The sequence below is a fragment of the Sus scrofa genome, chromosome 8 (assembly GCF_054392235.1).
Source record: "Sus scrofa isolate SSC_HxYL_T2T_F1_AM1 chromosome 8, Sscrofa_HxYL_maternal_Yorkshire_Landrace_v2.0, whole genome shotgun sequence".
In the NCBI taxonomy this organism is placed as follows: domain Eukaryota; kingdom Metazoa; phylum Chordata; class Mammalia; order Artiodactyla; family Suidae; genus Sus; species Sus scrofa.
Genome location: NC_139390.1, coordinates 8,689,322 through 8,709,979, shown reverse-complemented (window position 1 = coordinate 8,709,979; position 20,658 = coordinate 8,689,322). Strand labels below are relative to the sequence as shown.

Genomic DNA, 20,658 nt, shown 5'->3' with positions numbered 1-20,658 from the left:
TTAAAGACCTGGCTATAGGCCTAGAGTAATAGGAGTTTGCTGATTTCTTTAAAGTAAAATTCCCTGCTACAAATCATTTAGTACAATAAATGCTTTTCTCCTGCCTTATTTTTTACAATAGAAGGGTGGGGGGGAAGCTAGCACCTTGTTGTGTGGTATTTACTCTCAAAAGAATATTTATTAAATGCCTCCCAAGCATTGCAGTGCCCTGTGGAGAACACCAAGGTGGGCTGACACAGGACTCCAGCCCTCCAGGTATTCATAATGTGTTGGAGTGCTGAAAAGTATGTAGGATTATAGGGTTAGTGGCAAAGCCCCCTTCTATATCAGACACACAGTAAAAAATTAGGAAATTATTCAAACAATAATTTGAAAAAGAAGAGATTGTTTGTGCCTGATGACCAAATGGTATAGGGTATATGCTTTCTGAGGACAGCAGGAATGTTTCTGTTGCACCTGGCCATGCTAGGCTTAGGGTGGCAGATTCAGGGTTGGAGGGAGACAGTCCTGCTTGTAACTATCAGCCCAGTCTTGTTTCTCCCTACTTTTGGGTTCAGGGCACAACCGAGTCTGCTTGCAGGGTCTATCTGAAGATGCATTTGGCCTCAGCTTCCACTGATTACTGATTACTTTCAACTTGCTACCTTCCCCTCAAGGCCTTGAGAAGTAAAGGAAATGGTTCTGCAGTCAAAGCATCAGGTCTTCAACCCTGGCGTCACAACTTTGCTACTTTAGCCTCCTTAAGACTCTCCTTCTTCCATTGTGATGGATATCTATCCATCAATAAATCAATAGATATCCCATATATATATATATTGCATATAAATTTATTTATTGTAATGTGTATGTATCTCACTACATACTATTTATGCATATATACATGGTATATATACACACATCACTAAATGTATTTTATATATGTGTATATATATATATATATAACTTTAAAATTTCATGGCAGTGATTAAATGAGATGGTACATGAAGCCCTAAGTCCAGTGCCTTTCAGTGAGTGGCAAATTGCTTTTACATTGGGTTAGACCTGCAGTCTCCACCATGGCTGCCGGCTTCCCCTCTGCCCAGTCTTCTGTCCAGCCCACCATCTATGGCAGAGCAGGAGTCTGAGAGCTGGCACTTCTAAGTCACAACCCTTCTCATAGAAATGTGGGTCATTTTGTAAAACTAAACTTCTTCTTCTTTCTTCTTTCTTTTCTTTTTTTTTTTTAGCTTTAATTTCTTGCAGTTTTCTTGTTAGGATCCAAGATCAGGGTTCTTTGTCAAATGTGGGTTAGCATTTGCATTAGGCAGGGCTCTTTTGGTTGCAAGTGACCAAACCACTCAATTTAGCTTAAAAAAATAATTATCATAGTGATAATGATGATAATGGTAGGAAACTAAAGATATAAAAGAAATCAACAAGTATAAAAGAAATAGTGGCTGCACTGAGGGATAAAAATTAGATCAGGAAAACACTGATCTAATTGGCTCTGCTTTTTTTTCTATTTTAATCTCATGTTTAGACTTATTCTTCTCCCCAAGGTAGCAAAGATCTTTCCTGATAGCTTTAAGCTTATAACATTTCAATGAATAGCAATCCCAGAGAACAGAATGCAGCTCTCTCTTTCATCTGTATCAGTCTCCTAAAATTACTCTAATTGGCTCAACTTGGGGGTCCCTCCAGATTTATCATCATTGCCAGTCTTGGCCTATCATGGCTATGCTTCCTATAGCTGGAAAGGTGAAGTCACATGACTGACAGACCCCTTAGGATCACACTGAGCAGGGGAAGGACCATTCCCCAAAGAAAGGGAAGCAGGACAAAAATAATAGCAGGTATTCATAACACAGGCAGCGTCTTATCTAGCTTCTGCACTGAATTGAAGTTTTAAGCCTTTGGATTTCTGGTGGTGAGAATGATCTGAATCCTGAGTAGTTTGCCATGCTCTTTGGCCATCATGGTTTGGGCCTGCTCTTGCTGGTCTCTCAAGTTTTGTCTGGGTATCTTTGTGAGAAGAGGTTCTTACATTGCTTTCATTAAGTCCTCAAGCATGTCCAGGATCTGATATGTTTAAAAAACACTGCCTTTGAGAGTAGATCTCCACATGACTCTATAAATGCTCATGTGCCAAGTTTGTTTCTGGACCCTGGAAATGCAGTACTGTCCAAGACAACACTTAAGGGACTCTGGAGCTGGTGGGATTTTCCCCTCCCTGCTGGCTCCCTGTTGCTGATGCCAGGTAAGCAGGAGACTTGAGGAGAAAATTGGCTTTAGAAAGACAAGGAAATTTGCTTACAAGTTAGAAAGTCCAGAAGGACTGGTGGCAAAAGGAATCTGGGAAAGAAACTAAGGTATGGGATTAGGAAGGGGAAGATCAGGGGCAGGTAAATTGTAGTCTTACTGTGGGGAGAACTGAAGGCCCACTGGGAGTTCAGAGCCAAGAAGATCCTTCAGCATCACACAGAGGAAGAAACTGAGGTGCATAAAGGTGAAATTACTTACTCCAGTTCCTAGGGCCCAGGTACACAGAAACCAAATGGAATTCTTATCTCCTCACAAAACCCAGCTCTCTTTCTACCGTAAGATTCTGTGTTGGGATCTCTTGGTTAAGGTCTCCATGAGCCTTTGTGTGCCTGGCAAAAGCCCTTTGATCTTTGATTCTTCCTGCATCAACCCTTCCATGTGTCCAACTCCTGGAGCATGCGTGAATTCAGTAGAAACAAGTGACCCAGGAGTGAAACATGTAGATACTGTTGAAAAGCTGACCGGGAAACCAAGGGCTCAATGAGGCTGGAACAGCATCTTCTGGCTTCTCCCCTAGGCCCTAGGCTCCTCATTTGGAAAATCTCCCTGGATGTTTCCCATCCAGCAGGACCCCCTCTAGACACATTTCCTCCAGGGTCCTCTGAGAGATTCAGAAAGAAACAGCATGCACTTTTGATAGTTCTGGTCTTGTTCCAAATGAGAGCGCCTGCTGCAGAGAAATGCAGATGCCTTCTGCTTATTTGTGCCAAAAAAGGTACACCCCGCCTACCAAATTACAGAATTATTAGTCCTTGAAAATGTGCTACTTCTGCTCCTTCCATAGAAATTCAATCCAACTCAATTAAAACATCGCAGCAGCCTCCACGAGGGCACAGATGCCCTGGAAAAATGATTTTGGGGGTGTTTTCCCTGGCTGTGAATAGTTCTTCAATGTGGAGACGACCACACACGTGCTTAAAAATGAAAACAGTCCTGATGGTAATGGAGCGATTCAATAATACTAACTTGCATTTCGAGAGCAACTTTCTTTTAAGGTTAAATTCTGGTTGGGTTGATCATGAGCAGATATAACCTGGGCTTTGTCTCAGCTTCTAAGATCTCTATTTCTCCCTGCTCACATCTCCCCATGCGAGGCCTTTCCTCTGATGTCTGTTTCTCCCTCCTTAAAGCCTAAGCATTGCTGACTCACAAATAAGCCACTGTGATGGCAGAATAACTGAAGCTGTAGAGATTCTCCATCGAGGAAGTGTTTCCAAGAAGCTGGAGAGCAGGCTGGTGGCCTCACAGTGGGTGTTTACACCAAGGCCCATTGGGTCAAAGTTCTCTCTCTTTTAACAGACTCAGTTATCACAGAGCAGAGTTCCTTAGCTTGGAAACCTGGGCAGTCCACACAGGCCCATCCTCATCCACCCTTTCTCCTGTGTCCTACTGCTTCAACCAAGCCTGGTGTTTTCCTCTTCTGCCCTGGTCAGAGCCTGAGTGCCCCAATGGTCTCTTTTCCATCCATTAAAATCTGTCCCATTAACCACTCCCCTGTACATTCTTCTTGTTCTCTTCCTGGAGCCCCTTTTGGAAGTTTCTGTAATTCTTCATGATTTATTCCCCACTGCTCTGTACTCCAGGTTTATTTTACAATTGTAGAGAGTGTGCCTTGACTCCAGCTGAGTGTGAGATCCTTGGGTGAGGGACAGTTTATTATATGTCCTGATGTTCTTCTCATTTATGTTTTATGCACAGTAGGTTCAATGGCTATGTGTTGATTCATGAATTTTCATGAACTGAAATTCTCACCTCAGTAAGCAAAGTTTTTTAGAAGTAGATTTAGGCACACAAGGCTAATAACCCACTTAGAGGGCCATATAAGGGCATGGGTCCTGAAATCTTTAGATCTGTCTCATAGCTGGGTTCTGACATGAACTAGCTATGGGATACTAGCAAAGGCACCTTTCTTTGAAACCCATTTGTTCATCTGTAAAATGGGAGAATAATAATAACCACTGTAATATGACTATCTCAGGTTGATGGTGAGAATTTAGTGAAACCATAAAGCAGTGTTCTCAAGACAGCATGAGGTCTGAGGTTAAATTGCCTGAGACCAGCTCTGCTACTTTTTAGCTGTAAGACCTTGGATAAGTTGCTTAACTCTCTGTGTCATAGATTCTTTTATCTGCAAAAGAGGAATAAAAATAATGATAGTACTTACCTTTTAGGGTTTTTATGAAAATTGAATCACATAACTTTTAAAGTAATTAGAATGGAGTTTGGCATGTAGCTCTTTGAATAAATAAGCAATAATGATGCACATGAGTCATGTATGACATTCAGGCCCACAGTCAATGCTCAGTTGCTGTTACTTCTTCTATGAGGAAAGCCACCACTGCCACCACTGTTACTATTACTGCTAATGGCAAACCCTGGAGCCAGCTTGTGTAATTCAACACACTCAAGTTCCACTTTCAATTTCTGGGTTTCCATGTGATAACATATGGTATTCTCTTTGGTTCTCCTGTGCTAGTAAAATTGATTCAGCTTTTTAATAGCTTCTTTCTGCATTTCATCATGGGTTTTCCTGTCATTTTATCCCTTTCCCCTCTGGACTCAATTGGGTAATCTAGACCTAATCAGATAAGAAACTTGGTATACTTTTGGATTTGCATTCAATGGTGGGATGTTTCAGCTTCTTACGATCTAACATTGCAAGTTAGATGCTGTTTAGTGCAATGCTCTTTCTCTTTCAGAAGAGTAACCTCTGCTCCTGTCGGCTAACAAATTTCCACTTGTCACTCAAGAAAGCTAAACTGCCCTGTCATTATTTCTTTCATTCCTTGCAGAATAATTCTTCACTCATCCTTCTTTTGTTGTAGGGCATTTTTATATAACATCGACTGAAACTCAAAAAATAGTGGGACCATTGTTTATCATTGAAGTCTCTGTACAAACAAAGGTTGGCATAAAGTTAGCACATGTGTTAGTAAGGAGAGACTAGGACTGCCGAGTAACAAACAATCTAACTTTTAATGACTTGACATGCCATTTCATTTCCTATTTTTGCTAATATACCATGAGTGACATCAGTAGGCAATTTTCCACACAGTCACTTAGGACCCAGGCTGAAGGAGGCTTGAGTATCTCCTAGCTGTGTGATCTGGAATTTGTAATCTCATTTATAATCTGCTTATTTGCAATCTCCTCTTTCTGCCATGTCAGTGGAAGAAAGAGAGAGACCCAAAATTTATGCAAAGTCTCCACGGTTCTCTGCTAGAAATTGATATATGTAACCTCCACTCATTTATTGGGTATAATCAGCCCCATGCCTATACCCAGCTGTGCAAGGAGAATGGAAAACAGAGTGAGAAGATTCACTGGTGAATATAACTGTTTATGCTACAGAACTTAATAAATATTTGTTTAAAATGTGAAGGGGGCACTGTAGCCCAATGGAAGTGTATCTGCCATGTGCCAAAGAGCAAATTGAGATTAGACAGTGTTGATTTAGAAAAGCCACTTCATCTCTTGAAGTCTTAGCTTCTTCTTCTGTGAAGTATGGGGGAAAATACACACTTTATTCTCAGTTTTGTTTTGACTATTAGAGATGATTTGTGCAAAGCAATCAGCACAAGCACTTATGTACAGTCAAATCACTGTGGTTTGTACCTTGTGTCAGTTATCCTCCAACTCTTTTACCTGTATACACTTTCCCTTCTTTCCTCCTTTCTATCCCAGAAAGTTGGCTCTGAGAGCTGCTCTGCTCAGGCTTCTTTGCTTTCTGTCTTCCGACTGAGTCCAGCAGTGGGAAGTACAGAAAGAAAGGAAAGAAAGAAAAGATGAAAGCTTATTTCTTTCCCTCCCTCCCAGACTCAGGATGCTTCTGGCAGTGTCAGGTGACCCCATTTCAGGGTTCTGGTCTCACCTAGGCTCCCTCCAGTATTGCTGTTTCCTCTCTTGCCACTTCAAGCCTATGTGTGGTTATAGTTTCCTGCTGGTGCTAGACTCTGGGTGCCTCAACATTCCATGGAGTTTCTTTAGCCCTGACCATACCTCTGTGAATTGTCTCTTTCAAAGTCTACCCACAACCTTACTGGACGTATTGTCTGATTCCTGCTCCTGATACTGTCTGCTACTTTACACGTCTGGATCCTGAACTGCTTTGGGGGAAGGGCAGTGACTCATTTCTCTTTATAACTCTCAAACCCAACACAATGTCCAGGAGAGGGGATATAGTCATTTTTTTAAAAAAGAAGCTATTAAAATGTAAAATTTAAAATTATTAACAGGAGTTCCCATTGTGGCTCAGTGGTTAATGAACCTGACTAGCATCCATGAGGATGCAGGTTAGATCCCTGGCCTTGCTCATGGGTTAAGGATCTGGCATTCCCATGAGCTGTGGTGTAGGTCGCATATGCGGCTCAGATCCTGTGTTGCTGTGGCTCTGGCATAGGCTGGTGGCTACAGCTCCAATTGGACCTCCTAGCCTGGAACTTCCATATGCCATGGGTGCATCCCTAAAAAGAAAAAAAACACCAAATAAAATAAAAATACTAACATAAATGATAAAGAACTAGTTAATAGTAATAGTAAGTAGTGAAATAAATAATACCAGCTGATATTCATTGAGTGCTTTCTGTGTTACAGGAGCTATGCAACATGACAGGCAATTGGAACCATCTATGAGGTAGGTATCATCATTGCCCTACAATTTTATGAAGATAATGAGGTCCAGAAAGGTCCAGCTACCTGTCTTGTATCATCCAGCAAGAAAGTGGTGGATCTGTGACTTGAACCTCAGATGCCTAATTGTGAGTTTCCTGCTTGTAACTCCTGTCCTAGCTCTTAAAGGCGGTTAAAAGCTTAAAGCGACATCTCCAGGTTTCAGAGATCTTTGAGTAGATAGCACAAAGACTTTTACTGACAATCATTCCAAAAGCATGGAAAATAAGGCTATCTTTGTTCCTTGTGGGTTCTAGGTCTATGGTTTAATTGATGTACAAATGAAATTTCATTGAGAGCACAGGACACGTTTAGCCTGAGGCCTTTCCTCTGCCTTCTCCAAGGTGCTGCCTGGTTAATGAGGCCATTTAGAGAAGGTAAGCCTCTAAATCTGTGGGTGGGATTTGGGGGTGTAGGCAATAGCCCATAATGGATGTCTGTGTCTGCAGCATTCATGGGTTGGGGCAGAGGATGGAAGGTGATCATTTCAGTCAAGATAGGAGAGCTAATGAGAAGAGGGCTACCTGCATGGCTTAGGGATAGAGGTGTAACTTGAATCCTGAGAAAAAGCTTTGAGAGCCTGATTTGAGACTCCATCTTCCATGCCAACCTTAAATGTACCCTTTGCTTTAGTGCTAGAATGGGCTCTCTCAATCATAACTCTTCTCACATCATTTCCTGCAAAGTATCTCTTAGTATCTCCCTCTCCTGATTCCATCCTCAACCAGATCTGGGTGCTCCCTTCCTTCCTTCTCCCTAACTCCCTCTCTATATTCCAATAAGAACTGTTATCACTCTGTATAGCTATGCTCCGTCCTGCCTTCTTTGTTCCAGGATTGGATCCTGAAGGAAAGGACTAGGATTTTTTTCTTTATCACTAGCATCTAGCACAGAGCCTGGCACAAATAATTAATATTAACCCCATTTTGCAGATGAGATACCTAAGACTTAGAGAGATGCAGTGTCCTGTCCAGCCTTCACAAAATTAGCAAATGTTAAAATACAGTGGAAAGCAGTATGTTTGGTATCAAGCACCCTCACTATCTCTCTGGAAACAAAATTATTTTACAAAAGAGATCACACTGAATTCATCTCAATTCCTTGTTTAATGGGATCATGGGACTGTTTTGAAGGGAATATCATGGGTATTCCGAAATGGAACATCATCTTTGGCTCCTTTGTGCTATCCTCTCATCTGTGATGGAGATACAGTCAAGCACCAGGTGCTAATACAGATATGCAGAAAAATTTTTGAAAATTTTTGATGGAGTGACCATATTCAGAAGTGCTGCTTGACTTGTCAAGAGGGGGATGTGTGTGTATATGAGAGAGAGAGAGAGAGAGAGAGAGGGAGAGAGAGAGAGAGAGAGAGAGAGAGAGAGAGAGAGAGGGAGAGAGAGGGAGAGAAGAGGGAGAAGAAAGGGGAAGGGAAGAAGGGAAGGAGGGACAAGGGGAGTGGAAGGAAGGAGAGAAGCTCTTCTGAAATCTTAGAGAAGAAAAAACTGACTTACCAGAAACATACCAGGGCAAGAGAAAATTATGTAATATCAGCTATTTAAATGCAAGTTGTGCTTCCATCTTCTGTGGCTATGTAAAACCAGTGGTAACTTCATTGAAATAGGAAAAAGAAAAATTAAAAGCAAAAAAGAGAGTTTGTATAGGAATTAGCCAGTGCCCCAAGATTTAAAAAATTCTTTTTTAATACCCACTTAAACCCACACATCCCAGGAATTCTCCTGCTCCCTAAACAAATGCATAAGGAAACCTATCAATACAAAAAGCTATTAAGTCATCTCACTAGTGGGTTGTGCATTCATTCAACAAATATGTGTCAAATACTTAACTTGGGTCATGTGTCTAGGGCACTTGAGGAGCATCAGTAAACAACACACTTGATTATTCCACATTCTAGTCAAGACAGTCAATAACCATGAAAACTATGTGAATATGATTGTATACTAGAAGGTGATGTTGAAATGGACTGTGGAGAGAAGTGAAGTGAGGGATAGGGACAGGTTTGTTAGGAGAGTATAGCTTTGCCTAGATTGGACAGAGTTGTCCATAATGAGCAGTTGGCACTGAAATGACGTGATGTGGTGAGGGAGTGAGCCAAGGGGGATCTAATGGAAGGACCAGAAGAAAGAGAAAATGCAAATGTTCCAAAGACAGAGCTTTCCTGGTGTGTCTGGGGATCAGCATTGAGTTCAGTTTGGCTGAGCTGAGTGCCTGAAGATAAGCATGGCAGTTGGTGAAGTGGGAGAGGCTGAATGGTGCACTTTGCCAGCTGTCAAAAGGGCTTCCACTCTTATCGAGATTGAGGAGGGAGGTTGATGGCAGAGAGTGGGTGATCTGGCTCAGTGTCAATAGAATCTCTCTGGCTATAGTATTGAATATAAACTATGTGGGGGGGGGCAAGTGCAGAGGAAGGAAGAAGGATTATGCTTTGCTTTGTTGAAATATGATGATAGCTTGGATGAGAGTGGAAGAGGTACAGATGGTATGAAGGAGGTGGATTCCTGGAGGATTTTTTTCCAGAATAAAGGGAATTTTCTTGCATTGTGTCCTAGAGCTTTGTCCTTAGCTCTGTCTTCACTAACATTTACATACAGTAGCAAACCTGCTAGATACGTAAGTTCACAAGATCTGGTTGGAGGAAATGGTCGAGTTTGGAAGGTTAGATGCCAGAATGCAAACCCAGGATTAATAAAACAAACTGGAGCAATGGGCTCATGATACATTATTTTGTGGTAAATATTTGGCTTATCCAAACCAACCATGAAGACAAATGGGTCATGTCATCACACAGACACTCTTAAGGTTTTAAGTTGCTATAAGCTCCATATGTATATTGTGGTTCTCAAAACACTGAATGCTGGATCACTAAAGCATAGTCCTTAGGAGGAAAGAGATAAAAATCCATTCTCCTCTACTGTAATTAAACCATTTCTCACATATTGGCATTGTTTCATGTTCTCAAAAGGAGAGGCTATTTGAAACGAATGAGCAGAAAAGTGAGAAGAATAATCTATGAAGAGACATAAAACTATGTAGCATAAAAATGATTCAAGGAATTAGAGCTCATGTCTGAAAAACAAAACAAATTTGCAGGGGTAGAGGTGACAAATAGTTTTAAATAACCAATGTTTGGCATAACTAATAGAAAATACATAGATTTTCCTAAGGGAGTCCAGATTAAACCTATTGGCAAATGCCCCAAATGGATATATTTCAATTTTATGTTAAAAATGTTCAGAGTTGTTCAAAGATGAAATGATTTCAAATAAAAAAAGTCATGAGTCCTCTAGCCCTGAAGGTGCTCAAGCAGAGACAGATCAGGCAATGAGACTGGGTGATCTTTGAGAAACCCTCCACCTACCCCAGAGATCTCAGTCACCTATGATTCTAGATTTGCTGTAGCCAAAGTACTAGAAGCTTAATTCTTGAGCTGAGTTGTAAACTCCATAAAGACTGTATACATTACTCATCTTTGTTTTGCTCACAGCACCCAGAACACTGCTTCAGTTATTTTCAATGTTAAAATAATTATTGGAGTAAGAACAAACATATGGGTTGTGAAACTATTATAGACTTGACTTCAACACTCTTCCAGACCTAGATTTCTGGTATTTGTGTAGGGGGAGTACCAGCAACATATTACCTCTATTTTTGACTGAAATAGACCAGGAAGGGGGGAGAAGGGTTCATTTTCAATTTTAATCTCATAGTTGAATATTTCAACGTTTCTACTTGCTTTCCTTTTGACCACAGCTCTGCTTCTGCAGGGTGTTCCCAAACAGAGAGCCAGATGAGCTAAGGAATCAGTACAAGGATGTGGTGCTCTCAGAGAGGCAGGCAGGAGTGTGGGGAGCCAGGAACAGCACTCAAGTTGCAGTCCATAGGGCCTGTAGAGAGTCAGAGCTGTAGGAAGCAAGTCAAAGGCTCAACCCACGACGCTGGAGCAAGGCCCAACCTAGATGGGCTGAAGGATGATGTGCCAGATGGACCTGGCTCAGAAAAAGAACAAACTTGAGGAGCAATCTGCAGTTGTTGGGAACAGCTGTCAGTAATGGATGGGGGTCATGACTTATGGTATGAATCATTTTTTGTGGATTTCCCTCTGTCTTAGATTTTTTGATATGAGCTACTTTGTCTAGTCCACTGAGGAGCACAGGTCTAGAGCGAAATGGTGGTACGTGTAATGGAACGCAGTTCTTATTCTGTGTTCTCTCCACCTTGTTTCTTCCTGGAGTCAACAAAAGAGGACCGAGCCTGTGATGTACTTTCTCTATGAACTGATTCTAGTTTATAAAGAGGACAGATGCAATGCAGCATTCAGGAGCCAAAATTGAATGTTTCTTGGTGATGCTTTCTTCTTTTGTTCATGAGCATAATGACAACTGGAAGATAGTCTTCTTGGTTCTACCTTGCCAGGGGCTTGAACTCAAGCTTGCACACTCACTGAAGTCCAGGCATCTGCCATCTTTTAGGATTTCCCCTCTCTGACAAGCATGCATTATTTAAATGAGCATCCCCAACATTTGGGGGTCAGACAGTCATGACCTTCTCAGCTCTCGTGGGGGCCCTAGAAAAGAATCATTTCTGCATCAGGCTCATCAACAAGGCTGGGACCTGAGAGTTGGAGCCAAGTGTTTGGAGTCTTGTTATCACCACAGACCATGTCTGCCAGCAGGGGAAGTTCTGTTTATTTTCCCCTGAGTGGGTTTGAATGATTCCCTTCTGCTGTTGCACCACTTCCCTAAAGTTGAATGATGGACCCTGAGAAGGCCTACTATTCATCTAACATCTGTTTCTCCGATTTTCTAGGCTCCTTGTTGTTTTGAAGTGCTCAGAATCAGAGTTTTAAGTGCACGTGGGCATAATATTCAGTATATTAATACACACTAGAGACAGTTCTGCCTACCAGAAAGCCAGGTACTACAGGGTTATAAAAGTCATTTGATACCTTGTAAAGCCCAAGACACCTCACCAATGCCCAGGCCCTGTTACTTGATGTAGTCAGGTGATAACATGTGTACACTTGTACAGCCTTCTCCAGCAAGTGCCAAAAGTTCATGCTAAGTACTACATAAATTATCACCTAATTAAGTACTGTTATGGTTTGGATCGGGGGGAAGTGTAAACTCGATTCTCCTTGGAGAGCAATATGCAGAAATATGATGTGGAATTAATTGTATGGGTCCAGGTCAAAGATCAAAGTACAAGTGGAATTGCCTTTGTGAAGGGAGAATTTGAAAAGGATTTTTGTTGGCATCTCAATAATTTCATTTTTTGTTATTAGTTTCTTACCAGCCTGTAACCCCCTTCCTCTGCCCCCCTTTTTTCCCCTTCAGTTCTCTGTAAATGAGTTAACTAGGCATCCTCTGTTTCCCTTTTGTAGTCTCTGTCCACCCTAGTTTCTTGGCCAATTGAAACCGAAGTAGGAATGACTTAAGCTAAATTAGAAGGCTTTGGGTTTAAATGTTGAATGACCTAATTACTGGGTAAGTCACATGACTCTGGAAACCTTAGTCTTCTCATCTGTAAAATGGAGATAATAATAGTCCCCATGTCACTAGGTTGTTATTGTGGAATAAATAAGATGATTCTCATAATGCACTTTTATGACGCTACAATGATTCAATACACATTAGCCATAATTTTTGACCCATCATCTTCTCTTTCTTAGGCTGATAGGGGCACAGAGTCTTTTGATGAAGGAGAGTCATTCACTTTAGTCTTGAGATTGCAAATCCTTTCGCAGAAAGGATTTAGTTTTGTTTGTACTAAACACTCTCCTGGCACAGAGTAAATATTGTGGAATGAATGAATGAATAAATTAAGTAGATCCAGAGACCATGTTGAATAGGGATAAAGTTTATTTTCCCAATCTGAATTTTTCTACAAATGGAATTCTTCTGGTTGCATTGCAGTTCTTTTGTTTATTTCCAAATTCAGCTCATATGTATATGTTGATTTTTAAATTTTATTTCTAAATCATATATATATATATGATATATGTCAGTCTGACCCACCCTATTTGCTGTAATGGCCATTGGGACAGTAATGAAGATATTTCACTCAATTTTGCAAGAAGAATGAGACTGGAAAACACATCAAACATCAGCAGCCACTGAGGGAGCTGAAGTCTTGATTGCCAATCCAGGAACTGGATGTATTCTCGGGATGGGAAGGACACAGTGTAATAATATTTTTTGAGCCTCTCAGTGGCAACATTCATGAGAAATGGCCTTGCTCAGGTTTGCATAGAGTGTTTTAAATATCATCATCTTGGTACCAGCGCTTCCAAACTAATGGTGACGGACAATTTTCTCTTTCTGGAATGAAGTGTGTATGTTGGCCAAGGTAGGCTATGCAAGGGCAATCCTGGCTTAGCTGATTCCTGAAGGAATGTTATAATTAATTGGGTAAGAAAGTTTGAAAGAAGTGACTCAGAAGAACAAGATGTTAACTTCAAACAAGTTTCTTTCAAATGAAATTACCTTCATTTTATCTCAAAGACATCTTTTGGCCTCTAAACATCTAGAGAAGTTTGGAATGAGGATGCAGTGCAGAAAAAAATCTCATAGCCGATGACAGAAAAACAAAAATGGGGGTGAAGTACTGGGGTTCAAGAGACAGGCTAGGAGCGGTGAATACTATATTTCCCTACCCCTCACTCTGTCTTCACTACCTGGGTTGAGAAATATGATTCAAGAGTAAGGCAAGTAGTGTCAAAATTGATTGATAGTAGCAAGATGGGCGGACAAGGCTTAGCAAGACTGCCAAACATACTGCCTAATCATAAGCAATGCTAGATCACAAGACAGAAGCATCCTGTCATAATCTTACTGCAGTGTTAAGTGCATACCATGTGTCCTGCATATTGTTTACATGATCCAAAGTGGCCTTCACTATACCCTAATGTGTTCTAGATACTGTTCATATCCTCAGACTTGGGCACACGTCCGTATTCTTATCATATTGGTTGTAACTGAGCTTCACCATTTGCTAGTTTTGTGACCATAGGTGAATTATGTAATACCGTGACAAAGATGACCCTGTTCCAACTCTGAGTCCAGCTTTGCCATCTGAACCCTGGAGTAGTACCTTGCGATTTCATCAAGTCCCTTTAAACATCCTCTCAGCTTTCTGGCTTCAGCTGCCTTTTCATAGGTGTTATGATTAAGTTCATTGGGTTGATTAGGAAATAGACAACTTTTCATCTTCCATTATTCTCATCTCCTATTCTTTCCCTTAGGATCCATGGTCAGAATTCTCTTTCTTCAGAAAAAATGTAAGTCATGATGACAGGTTAGCGAGTGTATGTATGTACCAGATATTGTCTAAGGGTTTTATGTGTTAAAGCATATTATTCTCATGATAACCATTTGAGGTAAGTAATATTTTTTTTCTGTTTTATAAATAAGAAAAAAATGAGGCACAGAGATGCTAGGGAACTTGTTAGAAGTTTAATAACTAGTCAGTGGTGGAGGTAAAATATAAAGCCAGGGAGTTTGGCTTCAGTTTCCAAGTCCTTGACTATTAGCTATATTGCCTCTCATGCACACTAACTTGAACCGTGCCAGGGAATTCCTGGGCCCAAAAGAACCATCCGTTACTTGGGTTTGTGCTCCAAACTACTGGGTATAATTACCTGCGCTATACAGTAGGTCCTTATGGTTATATAGTTTATATACAGTAGTGTGTGTATGTTAATACCAACCTCCTAATTTATCCTACCCACCTCTTTCTGCTTTAGTAACCATACGTTTGTTTTCTATGTCTGTGGTCTATTTATGCTTTGTAAATAAATTCATTTACATCCTTTTAAAAAAGATTTCATATATAAGTGATATCATATGATATTTTTCTTTGTCTGGCTTCATTTGGTATGATAATCTCTAGATCCATCCATGCTGCTGCGGACATTATTTTGTTCTTTTTTATGGCTAATATTCCATTGCATATATACACCACATCTTCTTAATCCATTCATCTACTGGTGGACATTTAGGTTGTTTCCATGTTTTGACTATTGTGCATAGTGCTGCCATGAACAGTGGGGTGCATGATCTTTTCAGATTATGGTTTTCTCCAGGCATGTGTCTAGGAGTGAGATTGCTAGATTGTATGGTAACTATGTATGCGTGTGAGTTTTTTTAATGACCCTCTCCTCCATGGTGTGACCTGGTTTCCCACACACTCAGCTCAGTCCCATTGCTTTTGCAGCTCTGAGAAGGCATGGGTGTTTATTTGGGTGCATCCTGAGGTGCTGCATGCTCTTGGGTCATTAAGCTTGGTGACAGTGACCTTTAGTAAGGCGGTAAAGCAGGTCATGCATAACTCAGGCTTGACTCAAAGGGATTTTAAATTTTATCTTATTAAACAGCACATTAACAAAAAGAGTCAATTATTTTTTGAAGTAAACTAAGAAACGAGAACAAACAAATTTTATCTTTACCATTTCTTTTCAGGTGGGGAGTGCGGAGATGTAAACTTACTGTTGTAATGCAGTTTAATAAGTGTTTTGAGAAGGTAGGACAGGATGTGGTAGGGACACTGGAGAGAAGTATTCACCACAAAGACTTGGTACATAGCAAGTGTTTAACGAAAGCTTTTTAAACTAAATTATGAATGCCTGAAGTTCCCATTGTGGCTCAGTGGGTTAGGAACCCTACAGAGTCTTTGTGAGGATGTGGGTTCGATCCCTGACCTTGCTCAGTGGGTTAAGGATCTGTAGTTGCTACAAGCTGCAGTGTGGTTCGCAGATGCAGCTTGGATCTGGTGTTGCTGTGGCTGTGGCACAAACCAGCAGCTGTAGCCTGGGAATTTCCATATGCTACAGGTGCGGCCGTAAAAAAGAAAAAAAATCACGAATGCCTTACTTTGTTCTACAAGATTTCAAAATTACTTCATTAGCTTATTCATGTAACAAATATTTACTCGGTACCTACTATGTGATAAGCTCTGTTCTGAAAATGTGGAAAACAGCTTCAAACAAGAGAGCCCCAAATAATTCTTAAGCAAATTCATAAATGCAAAATTCCTTATTAATACATTTGTTTCATAGACATTTGTTAAATGCCTACTAACAATTTCAGGCACAGTTCTAAAAATATTACATATTCTCTAAGGCAATTGGTAAAAATTATCTAGCACTGATATTATTTGGGAAGAGAATTTTAGGCACACAATTTTAATAAATCTGGTAGATTTTAGATAAGTGAATATGAGGCAGACTGCCCTGGGGGAATCTTTCAAGGAGATGATCAGAAGCCCCTCCCATAATCCTTGTATTCTGTCTACTTTGAAAATATAAAAGGTTTTAGAGGCGCTCCCATTGTGATGCAGCAGGTTAAGAACACAACTAGTGTCCATGAAGATGCAGGTCTGATCCCTGGCCTTGCTCAGAGGGTTAAGTATCAGGCGTTGCTGCAAGCTGCAGTGTAGGTGGCAGATGTGGCTCGGGTCTGGTGTTGCTGTTGCTGTGGTGTAGGCTGGCAGCTGCAGCTCCAATTGGACCCCTAGCCTGGAAACTTCCATATGTAGCAGGTGGGGCCCTAAAAAGAAAAAAAAGGTTTATGGAAATGGAGAGAAAGAATGATGGGTGGTTGTCTTTGCGGTGAGTTTCTCAGTGTGAATGCCAGTCCTTTCCCCTGCTGAGAGTGAAGGGTTCAGGGTGCTGCATCTTTCTCATGCTTGGAGGGCTTTAATGGGACTACTTATAAAATTTCAGCTCTGCTCCCCAAAGTTGGGGAACACCAAGAACTGACATGTGCTAACACCTCAGAAAAGCTATAGCAACTGAATAAATCCAGTATTGCGTGTCTTGGGCATAACAGTTCTAAAGAATTTTATTTTATGTATCAGAATAAAATATGTGTATGTCTATTCAGAATATGTATCAGAATAGTGTACAATGCCATGTAATGCAAAAAGAAGAATCTACATAAATAATGCAGCCAACCATCCAAGCATTATACCAGCTAAAACAATAAAAAACCTTAACAGTGAGAAAAAAACCTCTGCAGCATGTGGAACTTTCCCAGCCAGCATTGAACCCACACCACAGCAGCAACCTAAGCTGCTGCAGTGACAATGCGGTATTCTTGACCTGCTGAGGCACAAAGGAACTACTTTTTTGGGGGGAGGGGCTTGGGAGGTAACCAAATGGAAGAAGAACTAGAAGAGCATGTTTCATGGACCCGATAGCGACAAGGCCAGCCGGGAGCCCTTTCACATTTTGCCCAGGAGGGCTGCCTGGGAGCGCCTTTAGGCTCAAATACCACGACAGGTGTGATGCTCATGCCCAAGAAAGCTAGGGCGGGAGGAGGCAGCCAGTTGAAGAAGAGGAATTGTCCATGTCACAGCAGTTTCGTTGGAGGGTCCATCAGAGGAGCTCCCAAACGACTTTCAAAGCACCCGCGGGGAAGGTTGCTGCCATGCATTTGCCGGGTGCAGAGAGCATGACGACATTCACACCCACAGAACTCCCCTCCTCCTCCTCTTCTCCTTTGCAGCCCATTCCCTTTGACTTCTATGAGGTGTGGAGCAGCAGTAGCGAGTAGGAGAAAAAAGGCAAGATAAAGAGGATAAAAGCCAAATATACCAAGGACAGCTGCCCACTTCGCCTTTAGCAGGGGTGAGGATGGGAGACGGAATCCAGCCTTGGATGAAGACTGACATGAAAATAGTGCTTTGGGAAGACAGTCACTGAATTGAGATTGTGTTTACTGACTTAATAAGGTAGAACTCCGAGTGAAATGAAAGGTCATTGTTCCAGACATTGTTTCATTTTCCTACTCTGAAAATATTTGAAGAAAGTCTTAAGAGGCAAAACAAAACAAAACAAAAAAAACAAACAAAAAAACCCCAGTGGTTTTGGTCACATGCATTGAGTTGTGCTGATCTAATCAACTGGATGCCCTTTGAAAATTCTTCTCAACTACTGACAGTGATTTCCTATATTCCTCCAACCCTCAGACCAGATGAGTTCTGCCAATATTGTCTTTTTTAAATTTATTTTTTATTTCCTTTTTTTTTCTTTTTAGGGCCACACTTGTGGCACATGGAGGTCCCCAGGCTAGGGGTTGAATTGGAGCTACAGCTGCCAGCCTACAGCAATGCCAGATCTGAGCTGTGTCTGTGACTTACACCATAGCTCATGGCAATGCAGGATCCTTAACCCACTGAGTGAGGTCAGGGATTGAACTGGCAACCTCATGGTTCCTAGTCAGATTTGTTTCTGCTGTGCCATAATGGGAACTCCTTTATTTGTTTTGCTTTTTATTTTATTTTATTTATTTTAGAGGTTGACCAATATTGTCCACGCAGTTTTAAAGCCCATTTCACTTGGAAGATCAAGGAATTTACAGTCTGTATGTCAGTATGTCATAAAACTCAAATTGGAGTGTTAAAGAATCTGGGTGTCCCAAAGTCCCTTTCCTGTCCTTTCCTTTCCTTTCCTTTCCTTTCCTGTCCTTTCCTTTCCTTCCTTTCCTTTCCTTTCCTTTCCTTTCCTTTCCTTTCCTTTCCTTTCCTTTCCTTTCCTTTCCTTTCCTTTCCTTTCCTCTTTGTATGTGTCTTTTTAGGGCTACACCTGCAGCATATGGAAGTTCCCAGGCTAGGGGTTGAACTGGAGCTATAGCTGTTGGCCCACACCATAGCCACAGCAACACCAGATCCAAGCTACTTCTGCAACCTACACCAGAGCTCATGGCAATGCTGGATCTTTAACCCACTGAGCGAGGTCAGGGATTGAACCTGTGTTCTCATGGATACCAGTTGGGTTTGTTACCACTGGGCCACAACAGGAACTCCCAGGAGTCACTTTTTCTGCTCAAAGACTTTCGTCCAAGATCTTGGGAGGAATTGCTGTGTTTGGTGGGAATGGGGGAGTGCTAATTAAATGATGTGGAAGTTCCCTTTCAATATTGAGGCATTTTTCCCCCAAGGTCAGAGGTGGAAGAGAGGGGCAGTAACTAAAAGTATCAGTATCTTGTGATAACAGACAGGCATGAGGGCTGCACCAGCAGCTATGTTTTGGTGACTCCTGTGCACAAACTGCCTCTTGGCTATTTCTTGAGTAACTGCCCCCAGTTGATTCCCCTTTGGAAAGACAAACAGCATTAAAACTAAAGAAAGTTCCACAGCTGACTCTATGGCATCAGAATTATCACCCAACAAAATCTCTCTCTGCAGCCAAAGGATACCTTGTCACAGTGTCAGAGCAAGCCTGGCCGAAGGCATCCTGGGGAAAAAGAGAAGCCTGTCTAGACAGATTGGAATGTCTCGTGTGCCTAATTAAACAGTCCCTCTTAGAGCCCGTGCTGTGTGAAAAGTTTGCTTGTTTGTTAATGACTTGTGGAACATACCTTTAAAGAGGTGCCGTGCACTTCATCCCTTTCCATGGATTCATGGGAACTGGGAGCCCAAAAGGGCCCTGGGGATCAAATAACCCAATCTTGTAAGTTTCCAGAAGAGAAGACCTGAAGATCAAAGGGATCAGAGAGAAGGACAAGGCTGAGTTGGTGCCAGTGACATGAGAATCCAGGTTCCTGACACCGGGGCCAGTGCCCTTTCCAACACGCCAGCCTGCCTGTTATGTCAACAGACAATGTGACCAATCCCCAAAGACGCTGCTGAGAAGGCTCTGTGTGGCAATTAATTTCCTTACAGGACTATCTTATTTATTAAAATGCTCTCATTACTGGTATCCCTTTGGGCTGTCAGTCTGGCTTTTTGGCTTTAAAACTATAATTGCCCCCAAATGGAGTAACACAACTTAGGTTTGCATCCTCCTAGAAGCAGTTTATTTTGGAGATGATTCTGGGGAGCACCGGTGTAGGAGTGGGGAGGATTCAAGGAAAAGGAAACCAAGAGAAGTTTGCTGTTGGAAAGGTGACCGCCATTGGCAACCAAAGCTGAAGCCCTTTGGGAAATTCTGACTCCTACTCAACATTTTTTCCAGAGCTGTCCCATCAGAAGAGTGAGGTGCTTAGGGAACTTATCTTACCACTTTCATCTGTCAGCGGTTGACAGCTACTTCCATGGACCATAGATTCTTTTTTTTTTTTTTTGCTTCATTTTTTTAAAAGTTTTATTGACATATCGTTGATCTACCACGCAGTGTCAATTTCTGCTGTACCACAAAGTGATGCAGTTATACACGCATCCATTCTTTTTCAGATTATTTTCCCGTATAGATTATCACAGAATATTTGGTAGAATTCCCTGTGCTATACAGCAGGTCCTCATTGGCCATTCATTCCATATGCCTTGCTGTGCCTATGCCAATCCCAATCCCCCAGTCCATCCCTCTCCCCACCAAATGCCCCCTTTGGTAACTGTAAATTTGTTTTCACAGTCTGTGAGTCTGTTTCTGTTCTGCCTATAAGTTCATTTGTATCCTTTTTTAAGATTCCACATATAAGTGATATCATATTGTGTTTGTCTTTCACAGTCTGACTTCATCTAGTATGAGAATCTCTAGACCCATCCATGTTGCTGCAAATGGCATTATTTCATTCTTTTTTTCCATCTTGTCGGTCAGGCTTTAAGGCAGAGTCACCAGTGTTTGCTGTAAGTCCCCATGGGCACATACTGGACAGGGGATATAAGGATGGCACGGACAAGAGCTGGGCTGAGCAGCTCTCTATCAGTCCTTCCCAGTTTTGCACAAACTAGACT

The 20,658-nt window shown here is 41.5% G+C and overlaps 1 protein-coding gene across 31 annotated transcripts in view; it reads left to right on the top strand.

Moving 5' to 3' along the window:
- The window catches only part of RAB28 (RAB28, member RAS oncogene family), a 561,352-nt gene that overhangs the window by 339,593 nt on the left and 201,101 nt on the right, over window positions 1–20,658 (top strand). For 7 of the 31 annotated variants that reach the window (XR_014811792.1, XR_014811801.1, XR_014811797.1 and 4 more), the window contains 2 exons: window positions 6,895–6,934; window positions 7,227–7,346. The gene's annotated coding sequence lies outside the window, so the exon portion shown is untranslated. Of the gene's footprint in view, window positions 1–6,894; window positions 13,060–14,227; window positions 15,840–16,521; window positions 16,908–19,170; window positions 19,683–20,658 lie in introns of those variants that run through there. The other 24 variants (XR_014811799.1, XR_014811795.1, XR_014811779.1 and 21 more) reach the window with 13 other exon arrangements.